This window comes from Conger conger, chromosome 15 (genome assembly GCF_963514075.1).
Source record: "Conger conger chromosome 15, fConCon1.1, whole genome shotgun sequence".
In the NCBI taxonomy this organism is placed as follows: domain Eukaryota; kingdom Metazoa; phylum Chordata; class Actinopteri; order Anguilliformes; family Congridae; genus Conger; species Conger conger.
Window position 1 is genome coordinate 12499166 of NC_083774.1, and position 24773 is coordinate 12523938.

Sequence of the window (24773 nt, forward strand, 5' to 3'; positions counted from 1 at the left end):
AACTCTGTGTCAAGTCTCCTGATAGCTTGTCCGGCTCAGTTTGAAATGCGTATGATGGGAACGGCATTCGTGGCTGCCTCCTCCCCCCCTTCATGTTGGCACATTCTTCCAGCTAAACGGAGGATGGTCGACTGCCCAACCCAGCATTAATAGCGTTGCCAAAACAAGGCATCAACCAGCCATACAGTCAAGCCATACAATCAGTCAAAATGCTCAGTCCTCAGTGAGAGTAATTGATGTTTTTTGTTTTTGTTTTTTGGAGTAAAATACAACTGGATAACAGGGTGATAAAGCACCAGCATGGGGGTTGTGTTTTTGTGTGACTCGTGTTCTATACATTCAGACTCACCAGGGTGGTTAGTTATGACCTGTGGTGGTGACCTCTCTTACTGCTGGCCAGCTCCTGTCTAGATGGGGGAAATGTAGCCATTTTGGCCAGTGTGTAGCATTGAAATCATGTTTGTGGAGGATGGATTTCGCAACAGCTTCAGACTGAGCTTGCAGCCTTCCATTCACAGCCAAGACATCCAGGTATTTGGAGGGCTCTGTTGTCTACAGTCAGGGCTACTGAACCCTGATCCTAATAGCCACAGTGCTTACATCTCTACTGAACCCTGATCCTAATAGCCACAGTGCTTACATCTCTACTGAACCCTGATCCTAATAGCCACAGTGCTTACATCTCTACTGAACCCTGATCCTAATAGCCACAATGTCTACATCTCTACTGAACCCTGATCCTAATAGCCACAGTGCTTACATCTCTACTGAACCCTGATCCTAATAGCCACAGTGCCTACATCTCTACTGAACCCTGATCCTAATAGCCACAGTGCCTACATCTCTACTGAACCCTGATCCTAATAGCCACAGTGCTTACATCTCTACTGAACCCTGATCCTAATAGCCACAGTGCCTACATCTCTACTGAACCCTGATCCTAATAGCCACAGTGCCTACATCTCGACTGAACCCTGATCCTAATAGCCACAGTGCTTACATCTCTACTGAACCCTGATTCTAATAGCCACAGTGCCTACATCTCTACTGAACCCTGATCCTAATAGCCACAGTGCCTACATCTCGACTGAACCCTGATCCTAAGAGCCACAGTGCCTACATCTCTACTGAACCCTGATCCTAATAGCCACAGTGCCTACATCTCTACTGAACCCTGATCCTAAGAGCCACAGTGCCTACATCTCTACTGAACCCTGATCCTAATAGCCACAGTGCCTACATCTCTACTGAACCCTGATCCTAATAGCCACAGTGCCTACATCTCTACTGAACCCTGATCCTAAGAGCCACAACGTCTACATCTCTACTGAACCCTGATCCTAATAGCCACAGTGCCAACATCTCGACTGAACCCTGATCCTAAGAGCCACAACGTCTACATCTCTACTGAACCCTGATCCTAATAGCCACAGTGCCAACATCTCGACTGAACCCTGATCCTAATAGCCACAGTGCCGAAATCTCGACTGAACCCTGATCCTAATAGCCACAGTGTCTGAATCTCTACTCAACCCTGATCCTAATAGTCACATTATCTACAGGGCTAGTCAACCCTGATCCTGGGTTAAGAACCCTGAGAGCTACAGTGTCTAGGACTAATAAACACTACATTCTGGGCCCTGTTTATGAAATCTTTAATTCCAGCAATCTTCCCCCAACACAGTGATATAATATTTGCTATGAGTCAGACTGAACATGTATGAATGGCATGAAAGGTGGACAGTATATCTTTTCCACTGCCCCAGCATGTTTTAAATTATTCATTATTTCTTGGTCAACTGAGCACCTTTGATAGGCCTGCTTATTTGCATTTAGAGGTTTCTGCTCTGTATATGTGTTTGTCACAAAGCTAAGCCGTAAAGTTTAAGCTATAAGAGCCCCTTTCCCTGAAATCCTTGATTAAATAATAGTGTCGTTATTGCAGCAATTTTGTCTACCTCCATTTTAAAAGTGCTCGTTTGTTTTTGTTTTTTGCAGCTGAAAGTATCTGCAGATCCTTGGCTGCATCACCCCAGCAGTAAGGTAAGACTTCTTTCCCTTAGTCATGGATTCTCAATGGAAATCTTTAAGTGCTGCTGTTGCAAGGTTACTTTGCCTTATATGGAGATAGCTTAAAAAAAAAAAAAAGAACACGATTGTCCTGATTAAATCCATTTTGTCAGTGAAAGCATTTGGGTATTATTTTCATAATGTCAGGGTCTGTGTACTTGTTAAAACCATTTGCTGTGCGCTATTGTGTGTTTGACTAATGAGTCATGTACGTATCTCCAGTGAAGTGTGATGGACCCCTACAGTTGGCGACCATTGACTTTGCCCAGACCCTGTAATGAAATTCAGGACTCTTTGTCATACTTAACACCGTCTCGGTCCCCTCTGATGGCGTTCCTCCTGCGCAGAGGGGGGAGGGAGGGGGGGAAGGAGCCTGAAGTTTCACATCACAGCTGACACCAGCAATTGGGGGCTGCTATTGGCCGGGCTTGGCGGTTGCCTGGGAGACCCGCGGAAGTGGAGCGTGTAATACCGAGCCTGGAAAAGTCTTAGCAAAGCGCGGCGGAATCCTTCACGTGCTACAGCCGCTAATCCCGCCGCGGTTCTCCGGGGGAAGGTGTGTCGTGAACTCCGCACGGCTGTGTCCGCCCCCGGGCTCAGCGCTCCGGTTCTCTGAATCCCGTCCAGCTCCGGGGTCGCAGACCCGCCGTAGCCAAGCGTGCCGGTGGCTCCGGCGACAGTCGTAACTGGGCCCGTCGGCTTCTCCTCGCGGGGCTGTAACGGGTCGCTGATGTGATTGATGTCACCTGAGCCTGCGTGCTGCATCTCAATCTGCACACACACAGGGATATGGATCAAAGGCACACCGATATCAAGCCGTTATTGATTTAAATGTAACATTACTTTTTGTATGTGAGCGCTTGTGTGTGTTTGTGTGTTAGTGAATGTCTGAGAGTGAGAGTCTTACTTGTAGACACAAGGTGGATTACTTTAGACCTTTTTCGTGAATATTTGCGGTTTGCTGAGGGAATATTGCTCATAGGATTCATTAGTTATACTTAAAGGTTTGAAGCCTTTGGTTTGTTTTTGCTTAATTTAAGCAAATTAGTATTCGTGTGCAGTTAGTAGCAAGTTGTAATGCTTAATAATTCTCAATTTAAGGCATTTCTGCCCAACTTCACTGAAGGCTATGTAAGTGTATACCATAACGCTTTGCTCTTAATGTGGAGGTTCACACCTGCATTTTCTTTGCAGATCATAATCTCTGCTACATTGACCTCTACCTGCCAGTTTCTTTCACACGTAAAACACCTTCTGGGCAGTAGTGTTGTCAGGCTGTTTCCAAGAGTGTGTTCTGTTTAATGAAACTGGGCTTGTGTGTATATTTAGTCATCTAACCCAGAGGAACAGAATTCCGATTACACCTCAGCTCACAATTAGCCAATTAAATCAAATGGTAGCTTAATGAGGTGGAAAACTCTCTGATTGGACAATAATTTTTGTTCTCACTTGAGGTTCTCTCTAAGCACCTGGGGATTTCAGTGGCTGAGTAAATATTCTTGGAGAATGCTTTGCTGTCTGTGGCCTTGCCTTGGATTCTGTATGAATGACTTGTTTGGCGTGTTTGGGTGGAGACTCTGGCCACTTTGAGCTGTGTCACTGTTACAGTACCTAATGGAAGACCATATATTTATTTTTCTCCTTTGTTTCTTACGGAAATCCGGAAACACTTTATCCTACATAAGAGCTATTGTATCGTTGTACGTCGCTCTGGATAAGAGCGTCTGCTAAATGCCTTGTAATGTAATATATACTGCCTTCATAAGCACTACCTAGCACATTCATAAGTGCAACGTAAGAATTCACTCGGTATGTCATGGCAATATCACTTGCTGCATCAATGTTGATAAAACATGCTAATTTGCAGTTATTAACATGTTATTAAGTGTTATTAAGTGCTTACAAATTCTTCTTTAGTGCTTATGAAGGAATTATATCCATTCTGAACAGCAGTGGCTGCTGCACAGGCTGCTCACCCTGCTTTTTGGGGGTATTAGTAAAGCATCAACATCTGTCACCTGTCAACGTTATCTCAAGATAAGGCTTGGAGGGGTAGTTATGTCTAAAGGTCATCACTAGAGAGGAAGTGTCCGGCTTATCGGAAGGTGTTGGCAAACTTTAAGGCAGCTAGGGTTATGTGTCCTTCACCATCGCAGGAAACAATGATGTACTGCCCCACTTCACCTACAGTAAACCAGCTCACAACTTCAACCCCAACAGAGCTTATTGGATAACAGGGCCTCCCCAAATGCCAAACACCAGAACCAGACCTGCCTGACACCACCTCTTCCCTTTGTAAGAAATACGTCTCTGATGCCATGTCTGCTGGCCACACATTCCCTGATCTTCTCTTGGTACAATGGTAGACTAGCAGCCAGGAGCTACTTGGGTCAACAGACATGCTAATTCCGTCACAGCAGGATGGCCTGTATGTGAGAAATTTGTCTGCATTTTCCTATAATTGAACACGGCTTGGAATGGGATGAACAGTCAACACAGCACAGGTTCTGGGTTCAGCCTGACTGCTGAATCCAGAATCAATTTCCGAGAACTGCCGTTCCTGTACATAAACATAATTTTCAACAAGTTCGTGAGACCTTCCTGTTTTTCTTACACCCTTCACCCTCAAGGATATCGACTGTGTCCTCTTCATCACTGCAGTCAACCTCCACCTGCAGGTATGACCACACTGCGGGTGAAAACAGGGCCAACTCCCTGGTGCTTGGCAGGATGATAAAAACCTAGGAGAGCAAGACACGTTGTCTGATACCCCCCCACCCCGGTAGCATTTTCGAAGCAGGAACGGTGTTTCAGAACAGTGCAGTCATTTTGTGCTGTCAAGGTGAGGGGCCTGCAAGAGCGAGTGGAGGAAGAGACGTGTGCTCTGACTGTGACGCGGGTGAACATTGAGGAGGTTATGCTGGGGGCAAGGTTGGATCAGTGGGCCCATGTGCAGAAACGATTTGGAAAATACGCTCAGTGAGCACTTCATTAGGTATTTATTATAATTCATTTTTGGACTTATTAAGTCTCCTGCTGCTGTAGCCAATCCACTTAGAGGTTTGACACGTTGTCAAAGATACTCTTTGGCATACCGCAGTTTTAATGCATGGTCATTTGCGATACTGCCACCTTCCTGTTAGCTTCAACCTGGCCCCTCTAACCTCTCTAGTTAACAGCTTGCTTCTGCCTGCAGGACTGCTGCTCCCTGGATGCTTTTTGTTTTTCGCACCGTTCTCTGCAAACTCTATAGACTGTTGTACGTGAAAATCCCAGGAGATCAGCATGCTACATCAGCATGCTTTTATGCACTTAGTTGCATGATTGGCTGATTACATATTTGCATTAACTAGCTGGTGTACAGGTCTACCTAATAAAGTGATCACTGAGTATGTGTCCCTGTGTTCGCCAACGCACAGATCAAGTAATGGCAGTATTTGTGGCTATGTTAATTATGTGAATAATAATGCATTATGCATTATTATTCTTTCACTTCAGTCTTGCAACATGATTGGTGTTAGGCTGGCTCTGGGGAATCTAAAGGCTGGAATACATGCACAGTATGTGCTGGCTGAATTCTGTATTGTCACTCGAGTATGTGTGCTCATGCTGTGTGTGTGTGTGTGTGTGCGTGTGTGTGTGTGCACCCTCAATCCCCCCCACACACACAAACATGCAAACACAGCATGGACGGAAACGCTCACCCGACAACACTGAATTGTGCCTTGCGTATCGCAGCCTGTTAGCAGGCCTCCAACAGTATTTTGGAGGGAGAAGCTGCTGTTTATGGCTCCTCTTGCCAACATAAACATTTGGAGCCATCGCTGTTTCCCGTTCGCATTGTGGAGAAAACAAACCCCCACCAAACGACAAAGAAAGCATACTGTCTGCTTTCAAACGCTTTCCGGCGCCACACTCTTTGGCCACTTGTGCCTACTGCAAGTGCCCGGCGTTTCTCTCTGTAGATCCGCGCGCGGAAGCGTCATCAATCACCCGCGGTGGGAATGCGGGGTGACTAATCACGTGTGCGGGAATGGAGTCTCGCCCGGGCACCTCGCCTGTCGGCCGGCTGGCTGCCCGGCTGAAGCCTCGCTCAGAGCGGCTGGGTTCGGGTCGAGAGTCCCTAATTGGGAGTGTTTTCTGCGGCCGGCATCGGCAGCTGACCCTCAGACTGCTCCGCTGCACCCGGATCAAAGTGGCGTGAACCTGATGGCCAATTGGCCGTGCCTTCAGCAAAAGGGCCCTCTCTGTGGAGCAGCCCACTAGGCGCAGTGGGTGACACTTTACAATAAGGTTACATGAACTGGCATGGACTTGCTTAATCGTTAACTTATTAACTAACGACTGAGAACTTAATCTTGAACTGCTTTGTTTATGTATTTGTATATTATTAAGTCATGTTAACAACAACATTAGTTAATGCTAATTCATATTGGAATGTAAAAAAGTCAAAGTATTTGTTAATGTAAGTATATAAATTGATGGTTGGCTGTTACATAAATGCTTACGTATAAATCTTACTGTAACTAATACATTAGTTAGTAGTTAAAAATACATTACCGAATGAAAAGTTAATTTCATGCTTAATGAATGTATTTGTACATCAATGAATTCATGTTAACAACAACATCAGTTAATGGCGATTCATGTGAGCTTATTTTAAGGTGTGACCTCGTAGTGCACACGTGCAGGAGTGGGGCTTTGTCACCTGTGCTTGCTGCATGCCATACAGATGGCATTGAAACCCATTTGATTATGGTATGATTCTGGACTATTAATAAAGCATCAATAACTGCATTATAAATCCTTAAAAATTCATTTTTTCTTTTTTGTATGTGTTTTTCATTTCATGTTTGTAGCAGACATATTTTGAGAGTATTGAATTGCCTCCAATACACCAAACAAGCTTGGTAAAGCTTAGAAAAGTATTTGAATCCTCCTAAAGATGTCTTTGGGGTTTGAGAAAGTTAGAAAATATACTTTTTATGTGTTATATTTTTTCCCATATTAGCAGTTGATATTGATAGCCATTGTTAGATATGTATGTGTAGACCACATATGTCCCCTTCCTCATTAAACATATACTATCTAATCCTAAAAATGTTCTTGAAAAACACATAATGTGGTTATTAATTATTTATTTGTCACTTATAACTCAACCATAATCTACTGTTGTCAGTGAGAGTTCAAACAAAGGTCAGAGATTATACTGACTGTCATGTGCACCTTGTGCAAGTAAATTTCACTGACAGTAGCACATCATCCAGAACTGTAATCTTCCCATTAATAATTATTTGGGCCTTGCTAATGTAATGAGTCTGAGGTGGGATTTTAACCCCAGCCTCTCACTCGTCCAAAGAATTGCCAGACGAGTGCGTTACCAGTCAGCTAAATGCGAACTTGCCCCTAGCCAAGGGCAACGATGTTCTTTTGAATTTGTGAGCTACATCTTGTCACGGTAACCTGCTCCAGGCCTTCGCCCCTTACAGGTGAACTAGCCGAGCTAACCCTGTTACACTAAGTATAGAACAAACGCCGAATCAAGTTTGGCGTTGTCCTCTTGGCAAGAGGGCAGAGTAGACGACCACAAACAGGACTGTGGTTCTATATAACTGAAATTATTGACTGAAATCTTCACCAATTTCTTCGTTCTCTCTTTTCACAATCCTTTTTTCTCACTTAAGTCTTTACAGGTGCTGTGAAAATGTGATCTTTTGACACCCATGTTTTCCTTTTCGGCCATTTTACATTCCTGTCACGTTTTCGGGGCTTCGAGGCCACCCTGTACATACTCGTAATAAAGGTGAGCTGGCCCGTTACTGTTGGATGGGGTCAGCCAGGAACACTGGCTAAAGGTGAGCTGGCCCATTAACTGCGGGAAAGTTGGGAAAGCCTCTATGCTGCCTTGCAGTCTTCGCAAATCTATCTGAGACCCACCATACGGAAATATGGAAATATGAAATATGGGGCCAGAAACATCATTTCAATCTCGGAAGAATGTCTCAACCTTATCAAATCCCCAGTCAGTGGAGGGAGGGCAAAGGTGAAAAATATGTGGATTTGAGGCTTTGTGGTGTGGGACTGCCTGCTATTGGACAGTGAACGGGTTCCATCTTGAAAGGGCCTTTATGACTGCTTTTATAAGCATTCCACTGTGGCACTGGTAGTTGTTATATTCACGGCCTTTTGACACCATCGGCCCCTTTATCCTTTGTCTGAGATTAACTGAAAATGTTTGAATGAAAATCTTCCATATATTTTCAAACTCGACAAAACGCTTCACTGTTAATTTCTCGCACCACATTTCTAGAATTTTCTTTTTTCAAAATAAAAGGACAGGTTGATGGATCATTTAATTTGCCCATTTTGAGGGAGTCTCTGCACATAAAGGACATGCAGCAGACTTTTGGAAAAGGGAATATAGAAATATGTGGACATAATGGAAAAAAATCCATATTCAAACTCCTCTTCATATTTTATGGGTGCCTGCAGTGTCTCGCAGGGTGGCCCAGTGTAACATCGCCGTGACACCTGACTCTTAGCAGGTGCGTTCCAATTTCAGACTCCCATCTTTTTTATAGGCCGCCAATGTGTGCAATGTGAGCTTACGGCCCGGTACGTACCCTGCTTCCAGTACCTGTTTAATCACAATTAGTATACTTCACTTGGCATTGTGATTAGCACTCAGTACCAAGGTCTTCCTGTTTGTGTGTGAATTCATGGCATAATTGCTTTCCTTTGACAAGCATAGTAGTCATAGGAGATGTTGGTGTTTTCTTAGGGATGTGCATTTTATCAGTCTAATACCATTGATATGTTGTGCATTTTCGACATGTATGTATGTGAACCCCAATGCTGCAGGCTATTTTAACTATTTTCCTCAATTAAGGAGCACTGGAATTCTGTCCCAATTCTGGCCAATCGAATATCACATTTACAGCTGCATATTGTTGTGATAGATCAATTAAATCTATGCCAGGTGCAGCGGTTGGTTTTCAGCTTATTGTACCTGTTTTACAGTATATGGATGTATGTATTCATGTATACATTTTAAAGTATGTATTTCTGTGAGTATATACAGTAGACTCCAAAATTATTGGCACCTTTGAAGTACTGTAAACTAAAAAATAACACCATTGTTGAAATAATCATTATTTTCCAGCATGTATGAAGTAGTTTGCTTTTTTAATGATTCAGTGGATTCCAGTTGAAATGAAAAATGTATTTCCACAAAAAACAGGTTTCATAAATATTGCAAACACCCCTGGCAAACCTGACAGCTATGAGTCTTTTCCTATAATTTGTGTTAAGGTTAGAGAACACATTTGGAGGGATTTTCAACATTTGCCCTTGCAGAATCGTTCATATCCTTGGATTGTGCTTATGCACCCCTCTTCAAATCACAGGTGTTTGATTGGATTTTTGTCTGGAGACTGAGATGGCCTTTGCAGAATGTTGTTTTCACTTAACCATTTATTTAAGGATTTTGATATATGTTTGGAGTTATTATTGGAAATTTCCAACATTTCCTGGAATTCATTGTGCCATTAATCTTAAATAAATAGAACACCTGGACCACTGGCAGCAATAAATCTCCAAAACCTCAATGACCCACCTCTACATTTGACCATAGGTATGAGATGCTTCTCTTTGTATGCATTCCTCTTTTGCCACCAAACATGTTGATGTTGTTTATGGCCAAAACAATACATTTTGGTCCCATCTGACCAGAGCACTCTCTTCCAGCAATATTCCAATGAGGTTTGGCAAACTCCAGATGCTTGCTTTTGTTTATTGTGTTGCAGTAAGGGCTGTCTTCATGCCAACCTTCCAAAGAGTCTGTCGGTGGGGTGTACAAAAATATTGAAACATGATTCTAAATGCTTTGAAATAGTAGTATATAGTTTTAACATAACATAGATTATTATATGTGTCGTGTATTATTTGCAGCCTTTCTTATTTCAATGGTGCCATTAAATCTGGACCCCACAGTATGTATGAACATGTATGTTTGCATGTGTATGCACATGTATTGCTCTGTGCCTGTGTGTGTGTATGTTTGTGTGTGTATGCGCATGTGTGTCTGTGTGTGTGTGTGTGTGCGTGCGTTGTCTGTTGTGTGTGTTTGGAGAATCTGCTGTGCCTCTCTGTCATGATGAAGGCATCTGTTAGGGAATGACTCCTAACTGGGTGCTTGAAAGGAATTGATGTGTGCCATATGGAAACCCCTTTCCACCCCCTTATTCCTCTAATCACTAATTCATTAACACATCTCAGAAACCATATTTACCTTATCCACACTCCTTGTTAAGTTATCACGTGAGAGAGTTTAAACATACCCCCATTCCTCCTGTGCCTGCACTCTTATCATAATTACGAGCATATCTATTTACGGCATTTGCTTGCGAGGCTTACTCTGTTTCGGCCTGTGTTTTTTGAATCGCATTTAACAGTCGAGGCAAACACATGTAAGCTTTTACTGTTCGGGGCCACTGTACTTTTGTTTCAAACGCACCCACCCCCACTGAATCCACACAAGGAAGACTCCACTGTTCCCGAGAGGTCTTGAGTTGAGGGGCTATAGAGACCATATGGTTTTTATGTCACTAACTCTCACAATCAGGGCAGCCACAGTAAGCTGCTGTCACAGAAGATCATCTTAGTTATTCTGTGCCCCCTTAACCACCCCCTCCTTTTGACATTTCATGCTGACACAAAGTATTGCAATTATATGAACAGGGACTGTATTCCTGTTGCACAATCTGGCACTCCTCTACAGTGAAAGAGAACAGTGGCCAATCAGAACTTCCTCCTGTTAAATTGCTTGTAGCCTATGTTTATGGACTATGCTTTCCCCATTTAAATGGTAAATGGTTGGCATTTATATAGCGCCTTTATCCAAAACGCTGTACAATTGATGCTTCTCATTCACCCATTCATACACACACTCACACACCAACGGCGATTGGCTGCCATGCAAGGCACCAACCAGCTCGTCAGGAGCATCTGGAGGTTAGGTGTCTTGCCCAGGGACGCTTCGACACAGCCCGGTCGGGGGATCAAACCGGCAACCCTCCGACTGCCAGACGACTGCTCTTACTGCCTGAGCCATGTCGCCCCCATTTGATTGTAAAGAGATCGTCCATGGCCGCTGATGCTAGAGTTGGTTGATAGCTAGTGCTCTTCAGAACATGACTGACCTCTTCTTCATGGAGAGCAGTGGGCTTCTGTAACGAGTGAGAAATTTGCCTGAGTCCGAGGTGGGATTTCAACCCCGGCCTCTCACTTGTCCAAAGAATTGTCGGATGAAAGCATTTCCAGTCAGCTAAAGGCCAACTCGCCCCTAGCCAAGGGCAAAAAACTTTATTTTCTATTTGGGGGTTAAGTCACACAGTGCGTACGGGCGAACTAGCCAAGCATGTCGGGCTAACCCTGTTACACTCACCCCCCTTTCACTTCCCCTCCATTTTGAATTTGAGAGTTATGTCATCGGGGAGCGTTGTCGTGGTAACCTGCTCCAGGCCTTCGCCGCACCTCACACATTGCCTACGGGCCAACTAACCGTGCTAACCCTTTTACACTTGCTCCCCGCATTGGTAACCAGCGGCAGCTGCCAGGGTAACGTGGGCCGTGATGTTTGATATAGTCCACTTGATCAGAGACAAACAATAGAGAGGTCTAACTGCTCCATGCTTAAATCTGCTTATACAGACCTCTGTGCTGTTTTTGCAATGGGTCCCTATGGGAAGGTTTCTGAGCTGTTATATGTGGGGGTTTTTTTTGTCCTTATTGGGTCAGCAAGAGTCATTGGACAGCCTCGATTGTTTGCTGCGAAATGGAGGTGTATTTGGGTGAAATACAGTGTAGTGTTAACGCAGAGAAAAAAGCTATTTATCTCACAGTTGTTCAGCATCGCACACGTGTCTTGAAATTGACTGGTTTACTCAGACAGGAACAGTGGTATTGCGTAACTATGCAGGCTCAAGGTACTTCCCAGCCTCTTGTACAGTTAGGCTAAAGCGGAATAAGAGCTGATAGTTCAGATTGCCATCTTCCTTCCTCTAACATTTTTCACTTGATGATGGTCTGATTTGTTGTTCCATTGGTACCCAGGCCATCTGATGTGTTTAAGTATTGCGGAGATGAAAAAGCACTCTTTCTGCGATAGCAGTTTTAGTGCATGCAGGCCTCATCATAAGCAGGTTAGTGCACTCTTGCTTTGTGTCCATGTTCATGTCCATTCTGGTAAGGGACTGATATGCCTGGGCAGCGTTATTTCCACCCCTGGGTTAGACGATCCCTGCTGGGGCTGTGAAGTGTGTCGACGCTGCAGTGTGTGGGTTGTGTTATAGAGAACATTTTGTGTCATCTGACTCCTAGTCTGTTCTCTCTATGATAACCTAGGAGAACTTAGAGGAGTGTGTGTGAGTGTGTGGCTATGTGTGTGTGAGTTTTTGTGATAGGCTAAGTGCGTAGTTTTACAGGAAAGTTTACAAAATATTTTTGATGTTGAGAGTTGATAGCACAAACTAATTAGAAATTATTTTATTTAAAACTTACTTCAGGCTATCTAATCCAAATATGTTTCACTAAATGGGCAGGAAAGACACAGCTTTCTAGATTAGCAACAGTTTTGTTTTATTTGCACATACTGTAAAAGGCTAGATTCACAAACAAAAAGCTTGTTTCATCATATGAATCCACTTCCTTATCTTTCAGAAAATCCTCTTGTAAATTGCAAGGAACAATAAATCTATTCTGATATTAGTCCTTTAAGAACCTTGACCATGAAGGACTTCCTGCTGTACAGAATGAGAGGCCTTGTAATGTCAAAATGCTGCTGTGTTTGTGCACTCCATAATCACCAGACTGCTCCCACACGGGCCTTCAATTTGTCCTGATGGACGCCGCCCGTTGCACGGAGACCCCCAGCGGTGTTGGTTTGAGAGCCTGCGGGTGGGCGGATCAGGCTTTGATCTTCTCCGCCCCTGCATCGCTGCACCAGAACTGAGAGAATAGTGTAAAAGAGTGTGGCAGGATGTAGAAGGTGTTTTGAAGCTGATGTCAAGGACAAGCACACGGTGTAAAACAGATGTCAGGGCTCTGGACAGGATTTGGGTTAGATCAGGGTAGATGATCTGGATTCAGTCGTGGGCCAGAGCAGTAGACAGGGTTGTGGGCTACAGTCGTGTGTCAGGGCAGTAGACGGGGTTGTGGGGTACAGTCATACATCTGAGCAGTATACAGGGTTGTGGGGTACAGTCATACATCAGAGCAGTATACACGGTTGTGGGGTACAGTTGTGTGTCAGGGCAGTAGACAGGCTTGTGGGTGCAGTGGTATCTGAGCAGTAGACGGTTGTGTGTGCAGTTGTGTCAGGGCAGTAGACAGGGTTGTGGGTGCAGTGGTATCAGGGCAGTAGACAGGGTTGTGGGTTGTAGTCTTGTGTCAGGGCAGAAGACAGCGTTGTGGGTGCAGTGGTATCAGGGCAGTAGACAGGGTTGTGGGTGCAGTGGTATCAGGGCAGTAGACAGGGTTGTGGGTTGTAGTCTTGTGTTGACAGTTGACAGGGTTGTGGTACAGTCATACATCAGGGCAGTAGACAGGATTGTGGGTACAGTTGTAGTCGTGTGTCAGGGCAGTTTTTTTGCTGGGGTGTGTGGGCCTACCGTTCCATTTCCAGGTTAAAGTGCACCTGTGAAATTATTTTATTTTGTTTGTCCGGAACAATATACCAGAACAGCACGACATACCCAAAATCATTTCTGGAGTGAAATGATTACTGGTCCAGATAGATGTGTGCCATTGTAAGGTAGAAGTCCCCCGGTGATTTGACCAGAATTGAACTGGGTTATTCATTGTCTTTGCACAGAGAGAGTCAGGAGAGATACAATAGGTTAAAGCAGTGGAATACAGTTGGTTTGCAGCAGTGGAATGCATTTGTTCATTTTGTGTTTGTTTGTGTTTTCTAAGCCTTGTGCAAATTGGTGTACCAGCCCTGACAGGAATGTTGATGCTCATTCTGCAGAACTGTTTTCTCCTCTTGAAAAGTATTTCCTTTTTAATGATCTGAAAAACATATTTAATATCACACTGCATGTTTTTAAAATAGATAATTTCTCTGCACTAAGAAACGGGGACAGGACTGTGTACTGTACGTTTTGGGGAAGGGGGCAGATGGGGACGGGGGAGATGGAAAGCTGTACATGCTAGAAGGGTCCTCCTAACGACTTGCATGTGACTCTAATTAGTTACAGAGCTGCGGAGAAGAGGGGGCCTTCCCATCCTGTGTGTGTGTGTGTGTGTATGTGTGTATGTGTGTGTGTATGTGGGGGATTGTTGTTTTTAAATCAGTAGACAGGATTTGGGGGTACAGTACTTTGGCTAATGTAGTAGACAGGGTTGTGGGGTACAGTCCTCTGTCATCACACAGAACTAAATAATAACACCCAGCCGAATGGACAAACCAAGTTCTTTGGCCATTCTTGGCTCAAAGCTGCCATATTCCATCTTCAAATACATCAGATGGTATTTTATCTGTTGCACAATTATACCAGAGTTTCATTAAACAGTTATACAACATTTATACAACTATTTTATTGTAAAATATGTATTATATTTGGTTTAGTACACCAGAGCCTGTGCCTGTGTGAGCAGTATCCTGCATCCTGAGGCCTTTAAGCTTTTTCTTATGACATCATAGGAAAGCAGAAAACTCGATTAACGTCCCAATCCACTTTAAGTCTCCAGATTAGACAGTAATACAATGGAGATCCTAAGGGGGTTATTCTTTACCACAATCAGAAAAGCTGATTTTTTTTAGTCCTAATGACTTTTTGAGAAAAAATGAAAATCCTTAGTGTATACTAAAGTTTGTTTGAATGAATGCTGGTTTTACTCAGGGCTGTACAGAGAGGACTTGGGGGTTTGAATTGGAATTTCCCAGCTAACATAAAAAATTCTCACAAACTGGAACTCACAAAGTTTTGTCAGTGTACTGTAATAACATTGCCACTACATGGGCAGTCTGTGGCTAAGGTACATGACTCGGATGCGGAAGGTTGGTGGTTCAAGGTGTAGCCATGATAAGATCTGCACAGCTGTTGAGCCCTTGAGCAAGGCCCTTAACCCCACATTGCTCCAGGGGGGATTGTCCCCTGCTTAGTCCAATAAATTGTAAGTCTCTTCAGATAAAAGCGTCAGCTAAATAACAAATTATTATTATTATTATTATTATTACATGGCAGCAACATTGCAAGAACGTTTTGTGTTACCTGCACTCTCAGAAATAAAGTGACAGTTGAGGGACATTCTTGCTCTTCGGATATCAAATTTCCCAAATGTACCCTGAAAATACAGTAATATCCACTTTTACAGTAATGTGGTTCAATTCTATGTACCTATGAGATACCAACCCAAGTGACAACCATTTGTACCTTTTTAGTCACTCTTCGTACCTTTATTTCCGAGAGTGTGGGTCTGTGAAATTCAGCACAGGGAACTGGAACAGGGGATGGGGAGGAAGTGAAGCGCTTCCTGCATCAGTTCCCGTGGATCGGGCCGGGAATAAAAAGTGCAATCTATTTATTGCCTCTCCGAGGAGCCTGCCGAGCTCTGATGGAGGACGTTCTACTTTGCCGGGTATTTTTGGAGCGACCTGGACGGTGATACATTTTTTCCCCCCAGCCGAGCCCAGCGGAGGGGGAGAGGATTGATAATTAGTGTCAGGAAGTGGAGCTCGGGGCCGAGTGTGCAGGGGTGAAGGTCTCGGGTTCGGAGGATCCGTGTCTCCCCCGGAGTTAGCACCAGACCAGGGTCAATTACGTAATGCTTTTGGATTCAAACAGGGCGGGTGTCGGACCGGCAACCCTCCGACTGCCAGACGACTGCTCTTACTGTCAGAGATGATGTCTCCCCCAGTAAAATAACTGAACAGTTAGTGTTGCTGATTAGACAGACCGTCTTCACGCCTGACTCCCAGTTAGGGGGGGGGGGGTGGTGGAAAACCAGCAGTTCTCAGCCCTCGAGGACCGTGATTCAAGTTGCAGGGTATTATGGGATGGAAGGAGTCATGGGCCATTAATGACCCTGACTGTACCACTCCTGTATAGCTGCAGAAGGATCCTTGGCCAAATTACTTCACAAATACTAACATCGTTAATTGGCTGACTGACATTTCAGTGTCTGGGGTGTCATTAGAACAGGAAAGGAAGTGGATTTGCGGTGCCTGGCATTGCTTTTTTTGTATCTCCCCTGTGTTTGGGACACTGGACTCTTGTAGATGCTGCATATATGCACACACACGTTACATTTCAAGGTAAAACAATGATTCAAAATACTTATGCCTTTTACACATCAGCAAATTCCCTGCCAATAGCAAAATATCATTTTAAAATACTAATTAACGTGTGGTTTCACCAGCATTCAAATCAAAACTCTTTCCTGTGATTGCACATTTTAGGAATTTTTTGCCAACGTTTAGTTGAAAATGATGAACCATCTGCAGGATTATCAGCATCCAAAGAGTTAGTGTTTTGGATCCAGGTCTTATTAGCTTTTCTTGTGAAGCCCCCTCCCCCATCCACTGTTAGTTAGGGCCTGTTATACCTTCTGTTCTTCCTCACCACCACGGTCCTCCAGACCAGTGAAGCTCTCCACACTTCCTCGCTGTGGTACTGTCCATTACATTCGGAAATGAGTGTGATGCTTAAAACTGACCGGTGATGCGTGACAAGAGAACCACCTCATCCTTCACCGCTTTGTGTGTGTGTGTGCATGTATGTGTTTCCATTCATATGTGCTGGTGTCTGTTGGTGTCCTTGTGTGTGTCGATTTTGGTGTGTGTCGGTATGTGTGTGTCCATTTATGTGTGTGTGCATGTGTACGTCAGTGCATATACGCATGAATGCGTGTGCCTGTCATCATTTGCGTGTTTTTGTGTTTACCCAAGTGTGTATACACCTCCCCCGCAGCATGTAAATTTGCAAATTGGCTCGATTGTGCACTTCCTGTGCAGCCCCTCCCATAATGCAAAGGGAAATTGCTTCTGATCTTCGCCATTTGCTGCAACACCATTTTGCCCACTCAAGTGCTCCTGCAATGGTTGTAATGAAATAATCGATGTGAATACACACTTATAATGTCTGCCGCTTAATTGAATATGCCACATGCCACAAAATGGTCATTAATGAGGAATCCAAATGATATACCCGTTTATGTTGTGCGTGAAATGCAGCTATGTATAGGCATCATAACACTAGGTTCAATCGGGTTCAGTCTGTGGCATTGTACTCGTATGACATTTTCCTCAGATAACCTAACAGGACAGACACATACTGCCTCAAGAACTGCAGTGTGCATCAGGAGGTAATCTCACCCTTACAGTATATTGGAATTGTTCCATGATAATATTTCCTTTTCAGTTTTTCCAATTTCAGTCACACTAGATGCTCTTTTGTGAGATTCTGTGAGACTGTGAGACTTTCTACTTTTAAAGGAATATCGGTTATTATGTTATGTTTTATATAAGTACAGTTAAGTACTGTAAGGTCATTCAAATCTCTGTACTGTAGGTTCCTCTGTATTAGCATATTTGGCTAATGGATCCAAAATCCCATTTCGAAATGAGTGGCCTACAGTACATGACAGATTGATCAATAGTGCCTTTTTATTGAATGAATGAATTAAGTTCATTTAAATGTTGTGTGTCTGTAAGATAAGAATCTTTCACTGAGTTCTGCTCGTGAGTAAATCGTTTTTACATTACCAAATGATTGACTGCGATCAACTTGTCAATCATTCCCACTCTGACTGACATATCTCAGTCGGAAAACCCTGCCCTCTTCACGTTTTAAAACATTTTTCCACATAATGAAAAGCTGGGTTTCACCCGTTACTCGTTCTGGGTGTTCCATGAGATTGGATTCAGAAGCCCGCTGATGTTTCCATAGCCATGCCAAAGGGTAACTTATCTCTGTAGGAGCTGGTCGTCGTGCCGCTCTGCGAGAGGTTCCAGGTGTCCTGACCGAAGCCTTTCACAAAGGGTAGTTTCTGGGCCGCGCTTCCTGGACGGAAGGCCAACCGCGCGGGCCAACCCCGGTCCTCCCGGCGCTGGCACCGAGACTCCGTGACCATGGGCAGGATAGGAGGAAACGGGAAGACGCTCCGTGATGAATGGAGTATTATTCGAAGCCCTCTTATCAATTTGGGGTCTGTTCACTGGCCTGTAGCCTTCATGAAAGGAATGGGGTAGACCCTTCGAGCAAGGACAACCCTGGACAGGAAGGACCTTGTGTCTGATCCTGTGTCCACCCCTGGCACCAAAACAGGACATTAGGACATTGTTTTCCCAAAACTGAATGACAGCCCTTATCTGGGTACTGTTCGTATGCACGTCTCCTGGTGTTTAAAGTTGCATTGTCTTCCCCGACTGGCAGGTTTTAATGTTATCTCAAGGAACTTTGGCTAGTAGAAGTGGTTCTCTTTGTAATTAATGTTAAAGCTCTTTCTATGGACTTCTGTGGTTCCCTTTCACAAGATTTTCCTCTAATGTTGTTGTTTTCACCAAGATGGATGTCACACCAGATGGGAACATCTGCTGGAAAGATGCACGTAAGAAAGTAAATGAGTATGGCGTTGTTCATTTCAGCAGGTGTTCACATCCCATTCCTTTTACATCGACAATATAATTCCTTTGCACCTCTGTATATTCTGCATTTTTTCTTCTTCTGTATATTCTGCATTTTTTTCTTCTTCTGTATATTCTGCATATCTTGCGCACCTCCAGCCTGACAGACCTGAATGTATGTGTTTTGGAGGCCACGTGTCAAGCAGAATATGATCTTATACGACTTCACAAGAGGTGATGTCATTTATTTTCCGTGGCTGGCATTAAGGCTGTCACCTCGGTGTCGTTTGCTTAGCGCCCCTAAAAGTGATGTATCGCCCTTCCTGATTCCTATTCAGCTGCCGCTCCTGTAAAATAGATTGAGAATAATCTGTTACTCCTTCCTGGAATGAATAAACGATGGCTCTTTTTTTTTTTCCAGGAATGCAGTTACATTTTGTAGGTTGGCGCCAGAAATCCCGGCACCCTTTGATCGATTTTTGTTTTTCAATCAGTTGGGTATTCAGAAGAAATTTGCAACTTGCATGTAATAAGATCCAAATGATTGCGACAGTTTACAATTAAGAATGAAATTGGAGAAATGAGAAATGGATTATAATTTTTTTCAGATTTTGCTGTGGCAAACTAAATCAAAATATCTTTATATCTTGTTACTTTGAATTTGCTTTGATTTTATATGCACACAACTGCGATAATAGACACACTATATTACCCATGCTTTTTAAAGCAAATTCATAAATCTTCATCTCCTGGCTAGGCTTATTCATTTTACAGTGTAGTTCATGCAGTCAGTAATCGGACGGTGACACATATTTTTGTTGTTTTGGCTCTGTATTCTAGCACATTGTATTTGAAATAAAACATATAACTAGGAAGTTAATGTGCTGAAGTTAAAGTAGCTTTAATTTGATGGTAGTTAAATCCATTTTGGGTGAACAGTGTAGGAATTGTAGCAATTTTTATACATAGTCCCCCAATTTTTGGGGACTAAAAGAAAATTGACAATTGGCTGTAATTCCTACACAGTTCACCCAATATGGATGTAACAACCCTCAAATTAAAGTGAAAAGTCAGCACTTTAACTTCATAACGTCATTGTTTTATTTCAAATACAATGTAAAAATCCTGAAATGAAAGTCTGCACTTCAACCACATTGTTTTATTTCAACTGTTTGTTTGCTGGAGTACAGAGAAAAAAAATGTGTCGCTGTCACTTGTGGCCTGTACTCTCTATTTGTTTTCACTGGAGCATGCATTGTGAACTGTGCAGTAGGGGTGAAGGGCTCTCTTTGTTGATCTATTTTTGCATTCATTTGAACCTGTAGCTTTAAGAAAGCCAGTGTTTTTTCCTTCATGGGATGGCCAATCAGTGTCTCTCTCTCTCACACGTAAGAAGGCTCTGCTCTTTTAATGCAGGGCTCGCCTGTGTTTGTTATGTCTTTATCGACTATCCAACCGCTGCTGCCATTCCGGCTCTGCTCTGTTGATCTCCAGTGGGTTTGTGGCTGCTTTACCCAGCCCAATGCCTGTAACTTCCCAGCAGATTGACCCGGTCATATATCGCATCTCGCTCTGGCCTCTGCCAAGGAGAAAATCTATGTGGATTTTCGCATTCTAATAAATAAGCTGTAGTTTTCCTTTCCTAAATGATGGATCATTGCTTCATAAATTAAACGTGGGGTGAATTTTTGGCACTGCACTACTAAGATGCAGGAGATGCAACGTGGGTCACACAGAGCCAACACACAACGACACACAGCCACATGAGTGTGAATTGGAAACATTGATCCATCCATCCATTATCTGAACCCGCTTATCCTGATCAGGGCCGCAGGGGGGCTGGAGCCTATCCCAGCATACATTGGGCGAAAGGCAGGAATACACCCTGGACAGGTCGCCAGTCTATCGCAGGGCACACACACCATTCACTCACACACTCATACCTACGGGCAATTTAGACTCTCCAATTAGCCTAACGTGCATGTCTTTGGACTGTGGGAGGAAACCGGAGTACCCGGAGGAAACCCACGCAGACACGGGGAGAACATGCAAACTCCGCACAGAGAGGCCCCAGCCAACGGGGATTCGAACCCAGGACCTCCTTGCTGTGAGGCGGCAGTGCTACCCACTGCACCATCCGTGCCGCCTAAAAAGGAGGGGAGAGTGGGAAGAGTAATGTGTAGTCCTGGGGCTATCTCTGTCGGACAGCGCATGTGACCTGTTCACACGATTACTTCCCCAGAGGGCGCTCTGACACACACTCGGATCCTGGGACAGTGACGTAATTTGTATGTGCTCTACTCCAGCACATTGGATTTGAAATAAATCTATGTGCTGGAGTACAGAGGCAAAACGATCAAAAATGTGTCACTAAATTGTGTCACTGTCCCAATACTTTAGCTTTTATCTGTACGGAAGCGGTTGATTATGTGTTTGTGTATGTTGAATGAGTTTGCCTATGCATATGAGCATGCCTCTTTGTACTTGCCCCACTGTATGTTTGTACATTTGCTGATTTGTTGATTTGTTTTCTGAGTGTGTGTGTTTGGGTGGATGTGCACTTGTCTACCTATCTAACTGGGGACCATGGTGTCATTACACATCCACAAAGTGGGGACATAGAAACCGAAGGGGACACTCATTTTGTGTGTGTGTGTGTGTGTGTGTGTGTGTGTTGGGGAGTGGGGGTGGGTGTGAGTGACCTTGGGAGGCGTAGTTGGAAAAGCACACCCGTGTGCGGCTGCGTCCCTCCTGTAGCGGGGGCTGCTAATTGAATCAATAAGGGCTGGAGGGAGGCACTGGAGGTGACAGGTGGATTTAGGTGTGAGTGAGGAGACGCGTAAATAATGCAGGCTCTCTCCGCGGAGGCGGAGAAATGGATGCAGCCGGCCCTGCACAGCTCTCTCAATCACTCACCATGACACACCGAAATCTTAAACTTTTCAGCTACAGGTCCGCTTAGTTCTGTCTGCCTTTGTCTCGATAACAAAGTGAAAATCCGTCACTTTACTGTATGTATTAGTAATGGTAAAATCCTGTTTTACATGCTACCGTTGTCCCAGATTTGGATTAGCCTGCGCAGAGATTACTTAACTCTTATTTAATCTCTTTCTTTTTCTTGCCCCAGGCTAAAGCAAGAAGACGGTGAGCCGGCGCGCTAATCTGTTTTCGATCTTGAAGTAGTGTAATTTTGCTGAAAGCATCAGTCTTCCTGGAGGGCTACTCCACTGTAGTCAACCAATAAGGCTAAAAAAGAAAGCTCATTTTCGAAAGCCGCGGTCGTAATTTTTTGAAGGCCCTGCTGGGCTTGATTGAGAGCTTCTTAAGGGGATGCTGAGTCATGCTCATCAGGCTCTCTCCCGGACTCGAATATACTGCTGTTTTCTCCTATTTAACCTTGTCCAACGGCCAGTTAGAGTGGAGAGAGAGAATCGCTGATTTGTCCCCCTGTGGGGTTTGGAGTGAAGAAGGGAGGCTTGGAATCGATACATCATATCTCCATTATCATCTACAGTACCTCACAAGCCCTCTGTTTTATATCAGCGTTACTCAGCGTTAAATTTATAGTCATCACCGATGCCAATAATAATGGAGCTAATACACTAATTTTTATTACTATACATGATGCTAAAATATTTATTTTGACTGTAATTAGTGTTATGGGTATAGCTTCAGCTCTTTGGTGTGCCAGGGATTGGTTGCCAAAATTAGCATTAGTTTTGACATTAGCAGTGAAGTGTACATTACAGGCTTTTGGAGTGTGTGTGTGTGTGTGTGTGTGTGCCGTATAGGAACAGCCATAATGACTGTTTGTGTCCCCACATGTGAGAGAAATGGGAAGAATGTGAGGTATTCAAAATAAGAGAGGGTCTACGGTGGAGTGCTTTAGCGTTAGCGCCTCCTCACACTCGCCTGGGTGCTGACAGGCGGCACCACCTGCTGCTGCAGGTCACTGCTGTGGTATCAGCTCTGAGACGGGGTCCCCGGCTCCTCGAAGGAGAGCTTTATTCCGCAAAGGCCGTGAAACGATTTAGAAAGGTTATGGCAATCGTTATCGAAGGATGATGTGAGTGCGGCTTGTACGTTCTACTCATTTGCTCTGAAAGGATGGGGTTGCCGAATTTAGGGTCTAGGTCTGACGTGGCCCCTGTAATTAGCTTTGGCGTTAGCATGCAATGAATGGCTAACATGCATGTGTGTGTGTATATGTGTGAGAATATGTGCATGTGTGTGTGTTTTCCCAAGGAATGGCCTCTGATCAAGTGAACGCTCAGTTCACAGAAAAGCAGTATGGTTTTCTTCTTCACTGTGCTCTCATAAGTAATGCAGACACTCCACAGCACTGAATGCCTTGTAGAATTAAATAAAAGAATGAAGTCAGTTTATATTGGTGATTGGTTAAGGATCTCAGCTCGTAACCCAGATGTTCCAGGTTGGAGTCCTGCTGTTTTACTAGCTTCTGCTCATACATTTAATGTCCCAAGACCTAACAAAATGTAAATGCCTGTAAATGACATTGATTTCAAACACAGATACACTTTCATTTTCCTTAACGTGCTGCCGTCTGAAATTATGTCTGATGTTTGCTGTTCTTAACTGTTCTAAGTACTTAAGATGTTCTGGTTATGCTGTTTGGCTCTCTGTAAACTGAGGCTGATCTCTGCCTGTAGAAGGCTGAGTTACATTCACTGTGGTACACGTTCTGTACATTGCGGCTGTCCAGAGTTAAGGGTCAGCTGCGTGTCTTAATGTACGGTTGGCTGGCCCTGTCAACTGTCGTGCACATTTATAGAGCTGGAATCTGGTGGCTTTGAAGCATGGTAACCTCCGGTCCCCAAGCACAAGGTTCCCACGGGTCCTTCATACCTGAAAAGCTCATGTTCAAGTGCATGGGCCTGTTCATTTTGAACATGGACGTTTCAAGGGACATTCTTTGATTGTTTAATTTTTTTAGCATGAATGCATGTGATTTTTGCACAAATTTGAATTCAGTGAGTGTTCTTTAAAGCATGTGACCTCCTGTAAATAAACAGCTGTAGTTACAATGTGAGGGAATAATTTCAACCTTTTAAGTGCATTATACTGTAAATCCCTGCATAGATGGTACAATCTGCTGGACAAGAGCCTCTTTAAATCTACCACATGCGGTCATGAAAAATTCAATCCTAACACATATTTTTGCCTTATATTTAGAGTTAAAATCTTATTTAATTTATTCTTTTGCTGCATAAGATACGATATGAGGTAAAACAGTTTTTCTCATTTCAAGATCTGCCAGTGGGGTAAGACAATTTCACTTGTCAAGCAAGAAAAGTAACTTAAGACAAGCTACTATTTTCTACTTGAGAGAAAAAACACTTATTAAGATAAACATTTTTTGCAGTGGCATGTCTGGATCCCAGGTTGCTGTCTGTGCTCTGAGTGTGTCAGAGTTCAGATAAAGAACCGCTGAAATGACTTAGTTCTCCCGCTGAATGTGGCTAATGAGAGTCCTGCTGGGGACGGCTGTAAAACAAAACCACTCCTACCTTTCAACTGACAGCCGTCCTGATTAAGCACTTACATTATATATCTGGGTGTGTGCGCGTGTTTGTGCGTATGCTTGTGTGCGAGTGTGTGCCTGTCTATGCGTAGTGCATAGGTGTATATGTGTGTGCACGTGTGTACATGTGTGTACGCTACATGCAGCACTAGAGCACTGTGACTAAAGGCTTCCAGCAGAGTCTGTTACCTGCTCATGTATTGTGTAGAAGCCGCAGGAAGCCTGGCGCTCCGCCGCGCTGATTGCGGCCGCACATCTGTGCGCGAAATGGCGTAGCGAGGTCCAGCGGGACGCAGCGGGCACCAGCCTTCCTGATGGCTGCCGAACGCACGGGGTCCGCCAAGCCAAGTTTTGGCCGGCAAAAAGGCTGATTCCACAGGGGGCCACTTTCTCATCCCCTCATTAGATTTCAGTTTTTCAGCTTTGGGTTAATAGCTCGGAGGGTTGTGGTGAAATTAGCGCTCCTTCCAGGCGTTTCTGCACTATCATGCTTTCAGTGTAGCCGACCTTGCCGTGGATGACGTGGCGTGGCGT

The 24773-nt window shown here is 44.1% G+C and overlaps 1 protein-coding gene across 1 annotated transcript in view; it reads left to right on the forward strand.

Annotated features, from left to right (window-relative positions):
• Nucleotides 1–24773, forward strand: part of LOC133111497 (talin-2-like) — a 141874-nt gene that overhangs the window by 35733 nt on the left and 81368 nt on the right. The window contains exon 2 of the mRNA XM_061221908.1: nt 1999–2043. The gene's annotated coding sequence lies outside the window, so the exon portion shown is untranslated. The remainder of the gene's footprint in view (nt 1–1998; nt 2044–24773) is intronic.